This window comes from Tursiops truncatus, chromosome X (assembly GCF_011762595.2).
Source record: "Tursiops truncatus isolate mTurTru1 chromosome X, mTurTru1.mat.Y, whole genome shotgun sequence".
In the NCBI taxonomy this organism is placed as follows: Eukaryota; Metazoa; Chordata; class Mammalia; order Artiodactyla; family Delphinidae; genus Tursiops; species Tursiops truncatus.
Window position 1 is genome coordinate 78,682,702 of NC_047055.1, and position 16,906 is coordinate 78,699,607.

The 16,906-nt window shown below is 39.7% G+C and overlaps 1 long non-coding RNA gene across 1 annotated transcript in view; it reads right to left on the reverse strand.

Annotated features, from left to right (window-relative positions):
* LOC141277644 (uncharacterized) overlaps positions 1–16,906 on the reverse strand; it is a 45,569-nt gene that overhangs the window by 11,305 nt on the left and 17,358 nt on the right. The window contains exon 2 of the long non-coding RNA XR_012329375.1: positions 11,523–11,583. This is a non-coding gene — a long non-coding RNA (uncharacterized lncRNA). The remainder of the gene's footprint in view (positions 1–11,522; positions 11,584–16,906) is intronic.

Below are 16,906 nucleotides of genomic sequence, written 5' to 3' on the forward strand. Positions count from 1 at the left end.
TGTAGAGAGAAGGGAACCCTTGTGCACTGTTTTTGTTTTTGTTTTTTTAAATTGATTAATTTATTTATTTTTGGTTAGGTTGGGTTTTGTTGTTGCGCGTGGGCTTTCTCTAATTGCGGTGCATGGGCTTCTCACTGCGGTGGCTTCTCTTGCTGCGGAGCACAGCCTCTAGGCGCACGGGCTTCAGTGGTTGTGGCTCACGGGCTCAGTAGTTGTGGCTCGCGGGCTCTAGAGCACAGGCTCAGTAGTTGTGGTGCACAGGCTTAGTTGCTCCATGGCATGTGGGATCTTCCCAGACCAGGGCTCGAACCCGTGTCCCCTGCATTGGTAGGCGGATTCTTAACCACTGCGCCACCAGGGAAGTCCCCGTGTGCACTGCTGATGGAAATGTAAATTGGTACAGGCACTATGAAAAACAGTATGGATTTTCCTCAAAAAATTAAAAATAGAACTACCATATGATCCAACAATTCCATTTCTGGGAATGTATCCAAAGAAAACAAAAACACTAATTCGAAAAGATATCTGCACCCCCAATTTCATAGCAGCATTATTTACAATAGCCAATGTATGGAAACAACCTAAGCATTCATCAAAGAATGAATGGATAAAGAAGTTGCAATATATATGTATAAAAAACTCATATATATATTATTCAGCTATATATGAATATTATTAAGCCATAAAAAGAAGGAAATCCTGCCATTCATGGCAACATGGATGGATGGTCCAACATGGATGGACCTTATGCTAAGTGAAATAAGTCAGACAGAGAAAGACAAATACTGTATGATCTCACTTACATGTGGAATCTAACAAAACAAAACAAAAAACCAAATTCATAGAAAAAAGATCAGATTTGTGGTTATGAGAGGCAGGGGGTGGGGGAGGGGGAACTGGACAAAGGTGGTCAAAAGGTACAAACTTTAAGTTATAAGATGAATAAGTAGGGGCTTCCCTGGTGGCGCAGTGGTTGAGAATCTGCCTGCTAATGCAGGGGACATGGGTTCAAGCCCTGGTCTGGGAAGATCCCACATGCCGCGGAGCAACTAGGCCCGTGAGCCACAACTACTGAGCCTGCGCTCCGCAACAAGAGAGGCCGCGATAGTGAGAGGCCCACGCACCGCGATGAAGAGTGGCCCCCGCTTGCCACAACTAGAGAAAGCCCTCGCACAGAAACGAAGACCCAACACAGCCAAAAATGAATAAATAAATAAATAAATAAATTTAAAAAAAGATGAATAAGTAGTAGGGATGTAATGTACAACACGATGATACTATAGTTAACACTGCTGTATGTTGTATCTGAAAGTTAAGAGAATAAATCCTAAGAGTTCTCATCACAAGGAAAAAACCACTTTTTTCTCTCTTTTTTTTTTTGTATCTATATGAGAGGATGGGTATTAACTAAACTTATTGTGTTAAGTCAAATAATTATGCTGTACACCTTACACCTATACAGTGCTAGATGTCAATTGTATCTCAAAAAGCTAGGAAAAACAAAAAAAAATTTTTTTAACTTACTGTAAGTTACCCAGATGGGGGAGAGGGAGAACATATAGTGAGCTGCTGAAGTGCTAGTAATATTTTATTTCTTGAATTCAGTAGTGGTTATACAGGCTTTCATTTTATAATTATTTGTTAAACTGTAAATATATGTTATATGAATATTCTATATGCATATTTCACAATTTGAAAAGTAAAAATGAATAAATAAATATCCTAATGTAAAAATGAAGAACAGAACGCCATAAACATATACTTGTCTTTCAAAGAGAAAAGAAGTCTCTGCTTCTAATATACCCAGGTTCTTTTATGGTGATGGGTGCGACACAAGCACTGCCCTGAAAGACTGGGTGGTGATGGATATTTTGCTAGCCCTAGCCTTTCTCCTACTTCTCTGGCCAATCCTTCTTTTAGTTTTCCTTCTCCATTTCCTCTGCCTCATTCCCTACCCACCTTAAATGCCTGTTTTCTACGTCTTATCCTCAATTCTTTTCTTGTCTCATGATCCAAATTCTCGCTGAATGACTGCATCATTTCTCATGGCTTCAGCTAATAGCTATAAAACTGACAAATCCTAAATCTCATAAATTTTAAACCCATATATCCAGGTATCCACCATACATCTATACTTCGATTTTCCACAGGCTCTCAAACTCAACATATACAAAAATGATGTTATCATCTTTCACATCCTCCACAAATCTCAAATCTTGTCCTCCTGAATTCTTTTTTTTTTTTAACATCTTTATTGGGGTATAATTGCTTTACAATGGTGTGTTAGTTTCTGCTTTATAACAAAGTGAATCAGTTATACATATACATATGTTCCCATATGTCTTCCCTCTTGCGTCTCCCTCCCTCCCACCCTCCCTATCCCACTCCTGAATTATTTATTCAGTGAATGGTACTCAAGTCTGGAGCACAGGATTCATCCTTTACATCTATCTCAATTAGTCCCCACATATGATCTTCCAGAGCTTCTTGACTTGGCCCTAAATTTCTCTCAAATCTGCCCCCATCTCCCCATCTTCACTGCCACTGCATAGGTTCAAGCTCTGAATTTTTTTTTTTTTTTTTTTGCGGTATGTGGGCCTCTCACTGTTGTGGCCTCTCCTGTTGCGGAGCACAGGCTCCGGACGCGCAGGCTCAGCGGCCATGGCTCACAGGCCCAGCCGCTCCACAGCATGTGGGATCTTCCCGGACCGGGGCACGAACCTGTGTCCCCTGCATCGGCAGGCAGACTCTCAACCATTGTGCCACCAGGGAAGCCCAAGCTCTGAAATTTTTTAACTGAATTGTTCTGGTAGCTGTCTAACTAGTCTTCATGCTTCCAGTTTTGTCTCCTCTACCAATCCAGCCTTCACATAACCACCAGAGTAAATTTTCTAAAATGAAAATTTGACCATGACTGCTCTACTTAAAGTCCTATGGTTTCCCATAGCTTCAAAATAAAGTCTAAATACCTTGGTACAGCATGACCTACAATACTCTTTATGGTCTAGCCCCTGACTCTCTCCAGACTCATTTCTAAGCACTCTCTTATGTTCTCTCATTTCTGTCCCTTTGCCTAGAATCCCATTTCCTCTAATATTTCACTTAGAAACACTAACTCCTACCTTTCCTTCAAAACACAGCTTGATCATCATCTCGTCTAAGAAGTCTTCCTTAACATCCTTCTAAAATGGGTTAGAGGGACTTCCCTGGTGGCGCAGTGGTTAAGAATCTGCCTACCAGTGCAGGGGACACAGGTTCGTGCCCTGGTCCGGGAAGATCCCACATGCCACGGAGCAACTAAGCCTGTGCACCACAACTACTGAGCCTGTGTTCTAGAGCCCCCGAGCCACAACCACTGAGCCCGAGTGCCACAACTACTGAAGCCCACGTGCCTAGAGCCCGTGCTCCACAACAAGAGAAGCCACCGCAACGAGAAGCCCACACACCGCAACAGAGAATAGCCCCCGCTTGCCGCAACTAGAGAAAGCCCACGTGCAGCAACGAAGACCAAATGCAGCCAAAAATGAATAAATAAATAAAACGTATATTAAAAAAATAAAATTAAATGGGTTAGTTACTTCTCTTATATTCTTTCATTGTATATGATGCTTACTTTTGTCACAGTATTTATCACAAGGTGCTACAATTATCTGTTTACCCATATGTCTCTCACACCAAGCTGTGAGTGTCGTAAGGATAGGGACCATAGCTTATTTTTCTCTGTATTCTTGGGGCCTAGGATAATGTCTGGTACACATGGGTTCTCAATAAGTTCCTGTCAAATAAAATTAACCATTATGGTCAGGGGGCCACAGAGCTCTCAGTCAATAATGGGTTTCATCATAGGTCAAGGAATTCAAATTGATTGTCTAGTCCAATTAGAATTTAGGGGATCCATCAACAGATGAATGGATAAAGATGTGGTATATATACACAAAGGAATACTACTCAACCATAAAAAAGAATGAAATTTTGCCATTTGCAGCAACATGGATGGACTTGGAGGGTATTATGCTAAGTGAAATAAATGTCAGACAGAGAAAGACAAATACCGTATAATATCACTTATATGTGGAATCTAAAAAATATCACAAACTAGTGAATATTACAAAAAAGAAACAGGGCTTCCCTGGTGGCGCAGTGGTTGAGAGTCCGCCTGCCGATTCAGGGGACACGGGTTTGTGCCCTGGTCTGGGAAGGATCCCACATGCCGCAGAGTGGCTGGGCCCGTAAGCCATGGTCGCTGGGCCCACGCGTTCGGAGCTTGTGTTCCTCAACGGGAGAGGCCACAACAGTGAGAGGCCCACGTACCAAAAAAAAAAAAAAAAAAAAAAAAAAAAGAAACAGACTTACAGATATACAGAACATACTAGTGGTTACCAGTGTGCAGAGGGAAGGGGGGAGGGGCAATACAGGGGTAGGGGATTAAGAGGTACAAACTATTATGTATAACATAATGTACAACGCAGGGAATATAGCCAATATTTTATAACTATAAATGGAGTATAACCTTTAAAATTATGAATCACTATATTGTACACCTGTAACTTACATAATATTGTACACCAACTATACTGCCATTAAAAAAGATTTTATAGGATCCTATAAAAAGAATTAAGAATTTTAACCTTTGTACACTTAATCTTATTACTTAAATGATGTACCATCTGAAACAGGCAGATGGTAAAAGCTCAAAAAAAAAGCAACAGTGTCACTGACTTTTAATGGAATTAGAGAGATATATGTTAAAGATTCACTACTGGTTAAAGGAAAGATATAATCAAGCATGCCTGCAAGTACCCATAACAAGTCTACCTTTTGAGTCTGTCCATCCCACTTCACTCCCATTGCCATGTCAGACTCTCATCATCTCTCTCCTGGATTACTGTAATGGCCTCTTGTACTGAGGTGAATAATGTCCCCCAAAATTCATGTCCACTTGGAATCTCAGAATGTGGCTTTATTAGGAAATAGGGTTTTTGCAGATATAAGCAGCTAAGATGAAGTCATATTGGATTAAGGCAGGCCCTAATAAAGCCATGTAAAGACATGCAGAAAAGAAAGCCATATAGACACGAGTATTTACAGGAAAGAGGCAGAGAAAGCTACATAACAGGGAGGCAGAGATTGTAATGATGCAGCTACAAGCCAAAGAATGCCAAGGATTGCTGGGAGCACCAGAAGCTAGGAAGAGACATGGAAGGATTCTTCTCTAGAGCTTTCAGAGGGAGTATAGCCTTGCCAACATCTTGATTTTGGACTTCTAGCCTCCAGAAATATAATACATTTCTGTTACACTAAGCCAACTAATTTGTGGTAATTTGTTATGGCAGCTCTAGGAAACTAATATACCTCCTAACTGATCTCCCTGCCTTGGCTTGCTTCCTTCTAATCCATTTTCTACACTGCCACCAGGATGGCTCTTTCTAAAATACACATGTAGTCATATCACTCCTCTGCTTAAAAGCCTGCCATGGTTCCCCATTGATCCATGCTGATCTTTGCAGCTTCAGCTCTTGCTACTCCATTACATAATCCCTACACATTAATAATATATTACTTGAAATTCTCCCCAAATACTATGGTCATGCACACTTCTGTGCTCCCTCTGCCTAGAATACCATCAAATTTTTGCTTGCTTTGTCTCCACAACCACATATGCAAGGAGTGGCAGTAATGAATATAGAATGTTTTTTCAAGAAATCTGGCTGTGAAGGCTGAGAATCTTTTGTCAGTGACAAATTTTGAAATCAGAGATTCTGGAATCTGCTTTCTAACAAACACTGCTATAAAGGGATCCCTTACTTATATGAAGCCATTCTCCCAAGTTCTGTCATTGGTCCTCTTCTGTTTTCCCTCTACTATTTTCTCCCTCTGCAATGGCATCCAGCCTATGGCTTCAAATACCATCAATTATAATTGAGACTAGCAAATCTCTATCTCTACTTTCAATATCTCTCCCAAGTTCAGACCACTTGAAGTTGTCCCAAAGTATACTGATGCTCTGTTAATTTTTTCTTCTAGTCATTTTTTCCTGTGTGTTTCATTTCAGATAGTTTCTACTGCTGTGTCTTCAAGTTAACTAATTTTTCCTTTGGTAGTGTCTAATCTGTTAAAGCAATCAAGTATTTTTTTTCTCTGACATTGTATGTATCATCTCTAGAAGTTTAATTTCAGTCTTTTTATGTTCTCCATGTCTCTCCTCAACATGATCACATTTCCTTTACTTTACTGAAAAAATAGAGTACATTCAAAATAATTATTATAATGTCCTTGTCTACTAATCCTATCATCTGTGCTATTTCTGGGTCTGTATCTGTTGATTAATTTTGCTCTATCTTCCTGCTTTGTATACCTCATCATTTGTTACTAGATACAAGACATTGTGGATTTTATGTTGTTGGGTGCTGGAGTTTTTCTTTATTTTTCCTTTAAATACTTTTGCAATTTGTTCTGAGATATAGTTAAGTTACTCAGAAACAGTTTAACCCCTTCAAGGCTTGCTCTTAAGTTTTGTTAGGCAGAACCAGAGCAACCTTTGGTCTAGAGCTAATTTGTCCTCACTACTGAGGCAATACTCTTTCTTAGCCACTTCAGCTTCCCTGAATTCTCAACTCTGCCTCCTAAACTCAGAGAGACCACTAGACTCTATCCAGGCTCACTCTCTCTGAACTGTTGTTTCATATATTTTGTCCAGTTTTGCAGTTATTTAAGGCAGAAGGGTAAATCCAGTCCTTGTTACTCCATCATAACCAGAAGGATAAGTCCTTACCCTTTTGAAAAGATCACTGTATCTACTCTAGAAAAAAATGAATTGTTGAAGGGCAAAAGTGGAAGCAGACAGACTAAGCTATCACAATAATCCAGGTAGAATTTATCATCTAGGCGGGTAGCAGTGGAGATGGAGAGAAATACTAGATTCTGGGTGCATTTTTGTTTGTTGTTTGAGAGTAGCAAGTGGATCTGTTACTTACCACTAAATCTTTAACACAGTACCTGCCCATTGTAGATGTTTAATAAACAAAAGGCAATATGTCACCTTTGAGTGACTAGCTCAAAGATGAATAATACAGAGTCACTGTCCACAAGAAATTAACAATCCAGTGCTGAAAAAAGGATCTGAATATGTTACCTTGTTGGCTCAAAAGCCTTTTTTTGATGGCTCCCCATTACTTGCAAAATAAAGTCAAAAGTCAGTACATCATGCAAAGTCCTCTTTGATGAGCTTCTTTCTTTCTAGCCTGTCTGCAACTGGACCCCTACCCTGACAAACTCTCACACTCTAATCTCACCAAACTACAAATAAATAAATCTTGAATAAACAAATAAATGACATTATACAAAAAATACATATATAGTTCTAATATTTTCTAGTTCCTGACTATATCTTAGGAAGATATTAAATTCAGAGAATGAGCATCTCACACCAAGCCACAGCTATTTCGAATTTTTAACAATCTAGAATAGATTATTTACCCTAACACTTGGCTCCCCTTCTCAAATATCCCATTCCTGTTAGTGGTACCACAATTCTTCCAGTCTTTTAGGTAAAAGTCTCAGCCTCATCTTCGGATACAGGGTGCAAAAATAGATCTGTCATTTATTCCATTATAATGTGTCTCATTTACACATCCTTCTTCAACGATAGTGGGATCACCCAGGATCTCATTGCTGCACACCTGGTTTGCATGACAGATTCCTAGCTGGTCTCCCTTTACTGTTTCCCAGTATATCTTACACACAGCTTTGGGAAAATCTTCCTAAAGCACAGCTTTCATCATGCTATTCTCTTGCTCAAGGAACCTCAACAGTTCTCTAGTTGCCTCAAGTTGAAACACTTCATCTTGGTTTTCAAAGTCTTCCATTATCTGCTATCCTTCTGCCAATATACTACTACCTTATTTCCTGTTACTCTCACACTTGTAATTGCCACTAGTTATACCAACTTCTTCCTCACTCTTTCTGGAGCACACCAGGTACATTCCTATCTCCATACCTTTCTTCATACTGTTGCCTCTTCTTAGAATGTCCTCCCACTACCTCTCCCTGTGCCTAAATCCTCCTCTTGTTTAATAAACAACCCTAGGGACTTCTCTGGTGGTGCAGTGGTTAAGATTCCGCCTGCCAGTGCAGGGGACACGGGTTCGAGCCCTGGTCTGGGAAGATCCCACATGCCGTGGAGCAATTAAGCCAGTGTGCCACAACTACTGAGCTTGAGCTCTAGAGCCCATGAGCCACAACTACGGGAGCCTGCGCACCTACAGCCTGTGCACCACAATGAAGAGTAGCCCCCGCTCACCACAACTAGAAAAAGCCCATGTGCAGCAAGGAAGACCCAACGCAGCCAGAAATAAATTAATTAATTAAAAAAAACACCTAGTCCCACCTCTTCAGTGATGCTTTTTAAAATTACTGTAACTTGAGAGCACAAGGTATCGCACACCATAGATAGCTTCCAAAGCTCTTGGCATAGCACTGGGCATGAAAAGCTCAAATAAATACCTTCCCAAACTGATGAGCATAAAAATTAACAAGAACTAAATTCATAATATTGAATGAACATAATCTCAATCTCCTTTACTGGCTCTTCATTCTCTTTTCACTTAATTAATAAAAATGGGGATTATAGTAACACCTCATTTAACGTTGTGAGAATTAAAATAAGTACATATAAAGCACTTAGTATAGTGCCTGCCACACAGTGGGCTCTCAATAAATGTTAGCGATTATTATATCACAGTCACCACTCTCCAAACTTGTTTTACTGCTAACCATTTTGTTTGTTTGTTTGTTTTTGCGGTACGCGGGCCTTTCACTGTTGTGGGCTCTCCCGTTGCGGAGTACAGGCTCCGGACACGCAGGCTCAGCGGCCATGGCTCACAGGCCCAGCCGCTCCGCGGTATGTGGGATCTTCCCGGACCAGGGCAGGAACCCATGTCCCCTGCATCGGCAGGCGGACTCTCAACCACTGCGCCACCAGGGAAGCCCTACTGCCAACAGTTTTATTCTTAGTTAATGGTCTCATCACTGACCTAGTCTCCTAAACCAGGGCCCTTTAAGGCTTTAAGCCATTTTAATCCATTTAAAGGCTTTAAGCCCTTCTTAACTCCTCTCGTTCTCTCCATATTTACTTAGTCAGCAAAGGTCTATTGAATCGTCTTCAGAAATACCTCTCTAAATCTATCACTTCCTCTCTTTGTTCAGGACCTCATTTCTCCCTTGAGACAATTCCAATAGCCGCCTAAACTAATCTCCCCTTCCTCTGGTCTTTCCCAGTCTATTCTTCACATTGTAACCAGCTGTCTAAAACACAGTGCACTTTCCCCTTTAAAACTCTCCAATGGGAATGCCCTGGTGGTCCAGTGGTGCTTTCACTGTGGCCTGGGTTCAATCCCTGGTCGGGAAACTATGATCCCGTAAGCCTCGTGGTGCGGCAAAAAAACCCCAAAACAACAACGACAAAAAACAACCTCTCCAATGGCTACCACACAGTTTGGTATACAAGGCCCTTTTGTTTTGTTTTTGTTTTTGTTTTTATTTATTTATTTGGCTGTATTGGGTCTTAGTTGAAGCACGCAGGATCTTCGTTGTGGCATGCAGGCTTCTCTAGTTGCTGCACATGGGCTTCTCTCTAGTTGTGGTGCACTGGCTCCAGAGCGTGCGGGCTCAGTAGTTGCAGCACGCAGGCTCAATAGTTGTGGCACGTGGGCTCCAGAGCATGCGGGCTCAGTAGTTGCGGTGCGTGGGCTCTAGAGCGCATGGGCTCAGTAATTGTGGCACACAGGCTTAGTTGCCCCATGGCATGTGGGATCTTAGTTCCCTGACCAGGGATCGAACCCGCATCCCCTGCAATGGAAGGCGGATTCTTAACCACTGGACCACCAAAGAAGTCCCTACAAGGCCCTTTTGTGTTCTGACCCCTGCCCACCTATCCAACTTTATCTTCTATCAATTCCTTATTCTATACCTATAGTTCAGCTATACTAGTCTATTTTCAGTTACAAGAATGGGCCATGCTGCTTTACCATTTCATGCCTGGGCAATTCAGTTTCTTCCTGAAATGCCCTTCCTTACCTTGTGCACTTAGTAAATGTTTATTCTTTCTCTGTCTTTGTTTAATTGCCTTCTCTCTGAAGATGTATGTCTCTAATCTCACTCTCTGTTGTTACTTTGTCACATTTTCTCTAGTTATGTTTCCCTTACCACTAGATTGTCTTTATTCCTTAAGAGCAAAAGTCACATCTTATTCATATTTTTATTCTCAATGTGTTGCAGTGTCTAGTGAATAAAAGTATCACCTCCAAAGATCCTGATTTAGTAACTGGGGGTGGAACCTGGGAATTGGCTTGTTAAAGAAGCATTCCAGGTGATTCTGATGCAGGTGAGTGGGTCTGTACATGCCCTTTGGGAGGTTCATGAACTCCATGAAATTACATGAAAACTGTGTAAATATATAAATATATGTGCATTTTTCTAGAAAGATATCCCACAGTTTATATCATCTATGACCTCCAAAAAAGTTTAAAACTCACTGATTAAATGGGAAACATATATTAATTGACAAGTTACAAAACAATTAAGCTAAATGCTAGAACAAAAATATAAATAAGGTGCTGTGGGAACATAGACTAGGGAGCAATTAGGTGTGCCTGGGGCAGCTAGGAAAAGCTTCACATGAAGGTAACATTTGAGCAGAATCTTCCAAAGTGAGTATCAGTTTGCCAAGTGGAATAGAAAAATATTAATATTCTATTTCATATAAATGAAATCATACAGTATGAGGCTTTTTCTGTCTGGCTTTTTTCACTTAGGATTATTCTGCTCATTCATCCATGTTGCAGCATGTATCAGTACTTCATTCATTCATTTTTTTTTCTGAAGTGTTCCATTGTATGGCTATACCACATTTTGCTTATCTGTTAATCAGGTGATGGATATTTGGCTTGTTTCCATTTTGGGCTATGATGAATAATGCTGTCATGAACATTCATGTACAAGTTTACATTTGAAAGCCTGCTTTCAATTCTCTTTAATAATATACCTAGGAGTGAAACTGCCAAGTCATATGAAAATTCTGTGCTTACCTTTTTTAGGAACCCCAACAGAGACTTTTAAGCAAAGAAATGATCAGTAGGATAGTAGCTACAGCAAAGTGTTGAAGAAAGCTGGAATGGGGAAGAGATAGGAGGCATGAAGACCACAGGGATGACTACTGTAATAGTCTAATAAGAGTAGATAAGGGTTTAAATTAAAAAGAGGCTAGAGAAAAGGCAAAATAACAGTGTGTATAATGTTCAGGATAAGGAACAGGGATAAGTCAAGAAGATGACACTGACTTTGCCAGCTTAAAAAACCTGAGGGATGGTGACATTAACTGAAACTAAGAACAAAGGATGGTGAAGAAATTTAAGAACGGTAGTAGAACACAGTGGTTAAAATTAATGGCTCTAGAGCCAGACTGCTTAGGTTCAATTTCAGGCATAGCCACTTACTAGCTATGTGACCTTGGACAGGTTACTTACATTTCCATGTATCAATTTCCTCATCTGGAAGATGGATATAATATGCCACTTCATCAAGGTGCTGTGAGAAATAAAATGAGTTAAAATACGTAAAGCACCTAGTACTCAGCATGTAATAAGTGCTCAATATCATCTACTGTCATGGTTTTTTTTTAACGATTTCAATCTTTTTAATTTATTAAGACTTGTTTTGCAGCCTAACATGTGATCTCTCCCAGAGAATGTCCCCCATGCATTGGAAATGAATGTGTATTCTGCTGTTGTTGGGTGGAATGTTCTGTACATTAAGTCCCCTACATACAAACTTACAAGTTACAAACTTTCAGAGATGCGAACGTGCATTCCACCAACATCAGGCATGAGTGAAATTGCAGCTTGCCCTCCATCTCCTATTGTTGATGATCTTTCAGCTCTACCATCTCCCAGCTCCTCTCCCTCCTCCAGTCAGTAACTTTTCTTGCCTGTTCACTTGATGCCAGCCCCTGTATGCCAGCTGTTGTACTGTACTACTGTACTTTGCAAGGTACTGTACTGTAAGATTAAAAATGTTTTCTTTATGTTTTTTTAATGTATTATTTGTGTGAAAAGTATAATATTATACTATATATCCAATTGTGTTAGCTGAGTACCTAGGCTAACTTTGTTGGACTTATGAACAAATTGGATTTACGAATGTGCTCTCAGAAAGGAACTCATTCATATGTAGAGGACTTACTGTATATGTCTGTTAAGTCTAGTTGGCTTTTTGGTTTTTTATTTGCATAATATTTGGTACATACATAAGAATATATAACATATAAAGCATAAGGTGAAAATCCGTGAAGCCACCACTCCCCTTGAGCATGAGAATGTCATCAACACCTTCACTCTCCCCAAAACACACCCCTGTGCCATCCCCACAGGGAAGCATTGTGGCCACTGTGTTGATTCCCTTGCTTTCCTTCATAATTATAGCACATATGTATGAATCCAATGAAATGTATATTTAGTGTTCGGCTTTATAAAAGTGGCATCATATTGCATGAACTTACATGACTTGCATTTATCCTGCACCATCTGAGAAGAATCCATGGTGATGTCAGGGCTGTGGTCCCTGTTCCACTGCCCTGACATTGCGGTACAGTCACCCCTCATGTCCATTATCCATCTTTTTGTGGGTGGGATTTTGGGTGGCTTGCAGCCTTTTGCTCATCTCCATCTCCTGATTTCTCTGTATTCCACTCAAAAGCACCCAAAATGTAAACGACTGAGGGTGAAGAGATGCTCAATGAGACCACATGGTAGGATGACACCCTCAGTTATGCCTACACCCCCAGAAAGGAGGGCCTGCTATTGTTAATGATGATGATATTATTTGAGATGAAAAATCTAAGTCTTAGATGCTAAGTTTGAAATATTCAGGGAAGAAGAGTCCAGTACACAGTTAGAAATACTAAACTGAATTTTGAAAAAAAGAGTATTTAAAGCCACTGGTATAGATAAGACTTCTTACAGAGAATGTGTAAAGCAAAACAAAACAAAACAAAAAACCCCAAGGATAGAAGACAGAAATCTTCCTGGGCTATTCCTTAACTCATCCTCTAAAATTCCCTTGGATACTAACATTAGCCTGTTCCTCTTGTTATAATCTCTGTAAGTGATCTCTTATATTCCCATGCTTTTAACCATTAGCTAAGTGCTGATAGTTCTTAAATCTCTACTTCCCACCTTCATCTCTCTTTTAAGCTTCGAATTCTTATATCCTGTTGCCTGATTACTGCCTCTTCTTGAGTGCCCTAAACATCTCTAAAACTGAACTTATTGTCACCCTGGCAACCAAACTTGTTCCTCCTATATTGCTTATCTCAGTCAATGGTACCATTTTCCTCCTTAAGTCAAGCCAGAAACCTGGAAGTCATCTTCTTATTCAACAATGACACCACCAATATATACATATCTTAGTTCTCACTAAAGTTGTATTCTACTCTTATAAAGATCTCTAGAATCCATCTTCTCCAACTTTACAATTGCCCTAGCTCACGCCCTCACCATTTTGTACATGGTATAGCTATTATATCCTCACTGGTCTCCCAGCCTTGGATCTTGGCCAACAACTATTTCATTCCCACCCACCACATAGCCACCATTATTATCGATTTAAAATTCAATTCCATTCTGTTTTCTTAAAACCTACTTGAAGCGCTACAGGGCTCTTTTCCAATAACCACAGCACTGATAGAGGTTAGCAGTCCCCAGCAGCCTAGCCTCTACCTGCTTATCCTCATCTTTAGCCACTCATCACTTGCTACTTCTCAGTGCTGTCTGAAGTTCATCAAAGGAGAGAATTAACCAGCAATATTAACCTACTTTAGGTCTCCCTTGTTAGAACAGGAGAAATAGAAGACATCCTGCAGTATGTTGAGAAGAGATTGAATGGGAAGTGAGAAAGAACACATTCAGATACCCAGTGCCAGTGTTTTGACAAATTTATCCCAAAAATAAGAGTGAAAGGAAAGAGGGAAACTATAGTTTGAGAAGAGGCAGAGTATTTCTTCCTGGATGGAGGATTTGAGTATATTTGTAGATAGGGAGGAAGGAAGCAGAAGAAGAAGGGAGAGGAAGAGGATGAAGATACAAGAGAGAAGAGCATAGCTGATGGAGCAAGGTCATGGAGAAATAGGGAGGGGATCATCAAGAGCAAAGATAGAGAGTGCTTTTCTCTACTTCTTTTACTGTTTAACTTTTTATAATAAACGTTATCATTTGGGGAAAACAAGCAAATTCATTATTTTAAATTAAAAAAGAAAAAAAGGTGGAAGAGTTAGCCTAAGACAGGAAGGCTGGAGTCTGAAGGGAAGAAGGTAAAAAATGGGTGTCACCACTAGTCAGCTTGGAGGTAGAGAGAAAATTCCTCACTTCATAACTAATATATTCTCTGAAGTAGAAGACAGGCTCGTGAGAGAGTAAGAAGGCCACAGTGGAGGGCTTAATAAGAATGGCAAATTCTTAGAAGAGATAAACAGGAGAGTGAGAAAGCGTTGACGATGGATAAGTAAAAGGCTGCAGAACAGTGTAGCAAACCAAGCTGAGCTTGGGAATGCTATTAATTTTACAGTTGCTCCTATCTACGGGACTATGATATTTACTCCATGTCAGGAGCATGAGGGATGAAAGCACATGGCTGCATTTGCCCAAGATTGGGGATAAGTTGAGCTTGTGTAGGGAAATTTAACTTTAACACAAAATACGTGTCTATCCCCACTACTAGCTATACTTTGTTGACCGTTCTATGCCCTAGAGCCTTGTACATATTAGGCTTTCAAATATTTCATACTTAAGGACCATTGATTAGATGGTTTTCACACAAGAAGAAAAAAAAAAGAATACTAGTCATTGTCCATTCTCCTACATTTCACAACCCAGCTTTTAAGACTTGTTCCCCTACAGGTAGCAGCTTTACCTAACAACTTCTTGTAAAAACTGATAAATATGTAATCTTCAATTGAAGGGATCCTGGCCTTAACGTAGTGTGTTACTTTCTCAGGTCATTTTGGGGCAACCAAAAAGGTTTGTAAATTCCTGCCCACGTACCTCCCCCAAATTATCACCCATCGCAAACTGTCTTTAGTAGTAGTTTTAGGTGCAACCAACTACTACTAAAACCCTCTGGTGTCTGTTAAACACACCTTGTAACAAGTCACTATGCAGCCAGAAAAGAAGAGGACTGGTAGAAAAGGAGCTCAGGGAAACTTTGAAACAAGTTTTTTAAGCTAAGGGTTTTAAATCTATCTTAGTTCCAACATATCCTAATACTCCCTCTAAGGTTATTTTCTAAAACCTATTTAAATATAGAGAAACTCATGAAGTATCAAACCCCAGAATGCTACACATTAGACGCATCCCTCATTAAATATAACCACTGGAAAAATGATTAAAAAAATTAAAATGTTACACTAGAAAACATTCACTTAATACAAAACAAAGCAGTGAAGGAAGACTAGAGAAACAAAAAAGAGATGAAACAGAAAATAAAAACGAAAATGGCAGATATAATCCAACTATATCAATATCATTAAATGTGAGTGGACTAAACAATCCAATCAAAAGGCAGTTATTGTAAGATGGATTTTTAAAAGCGATCCAACTATATGTTATATACTGGAGGAACACTGTATTTTATTATCTTTATTGAAGTATAGTTGATTTCCAATATTATACTCGATTCAGTTGTACAACATAGCAACACAATATTTTTATAGATTATATTCCATTTAATGTTATTATAAAACACTGTCTGTGTTCCCTGTGCTGTAAAGTATATCCTTGTAACTATTTATTTTATACATAGTAGTTAGAACCTCTTAATCATCTACCCCTATTTTGCCCCTCCCCTCATCCCTCTCCCCACTAAAAACCACTAGTTTGTTCTCTATATTTGTGAGTCTACTTGTATTTTGTTATATTCATTCATTTATTTTTTAGAGTCCACATATAAGCGATATCATACAGTATTTGTCTTTCTCTGCCTGACTTATTTGATGAAGCATAATACCCTCCAGGTCCATTCATGTTGCTGTAAATGACAAAAAAAATTCATTCTTTTTCATAGATGAGTAATATTCTATCATATATGAATATATATATGTATATTATGTATATAATATACATATACATATATATATATTTTATATATATATATATATATATATATATATATATATATATACACCACATCTTCTTTATCCATTGATCTGTTGATGGACACTCAGGTTGCTTCCACATCTTGGCTATTCTAAATAATGCTGCTATGAACCTTGGCGTGCATGTATCTTTTCACATTCATGTTTTCTGGGTTTTTTTTGGATATATACCCAGGAGTGGAATTACTGGATCATATGGTAGTTCTATTTCTAGTTTTTGGAGGAACCTCCGTACTGTTTTCCAGAGTGGCTACACAAATATACAATCCCATCAACAGTGTACTAGGGCTCCCTTTTCTCCACAGCCTTGCCAACATTTGTTATTTGTGGTCTTTTTTTTTTTTTTTTTTTTTTTTGCGGTACGTGGGCCTCTCACTGTTGTGGCCTCTCCCGTTGTGGAGCACAGGCTCCGGATGCGCAGGCTCAGCGGCCATGGATCACGGGCCCAGCCACTCCGCGGCATGTGGGATCTTCCCGGACCGGGGCACGAACCCGTGTCCCCTGCATTGGCAGGCGGACTCTCAACCACTGCGCCACCAGGGAAGCCCTATTTGTGGTCTTTTTGATGATAGTCATTTAACAGATATAAGGTGATATCTCATTGTGGTTTTGATCTACACTTCTCTGATGATTGGCAATGTTGAGCAACTTTTCATGTGTCTGTTGGCCATCTGAACATCTTCTTTGGAAAAATGTCTATTCAAG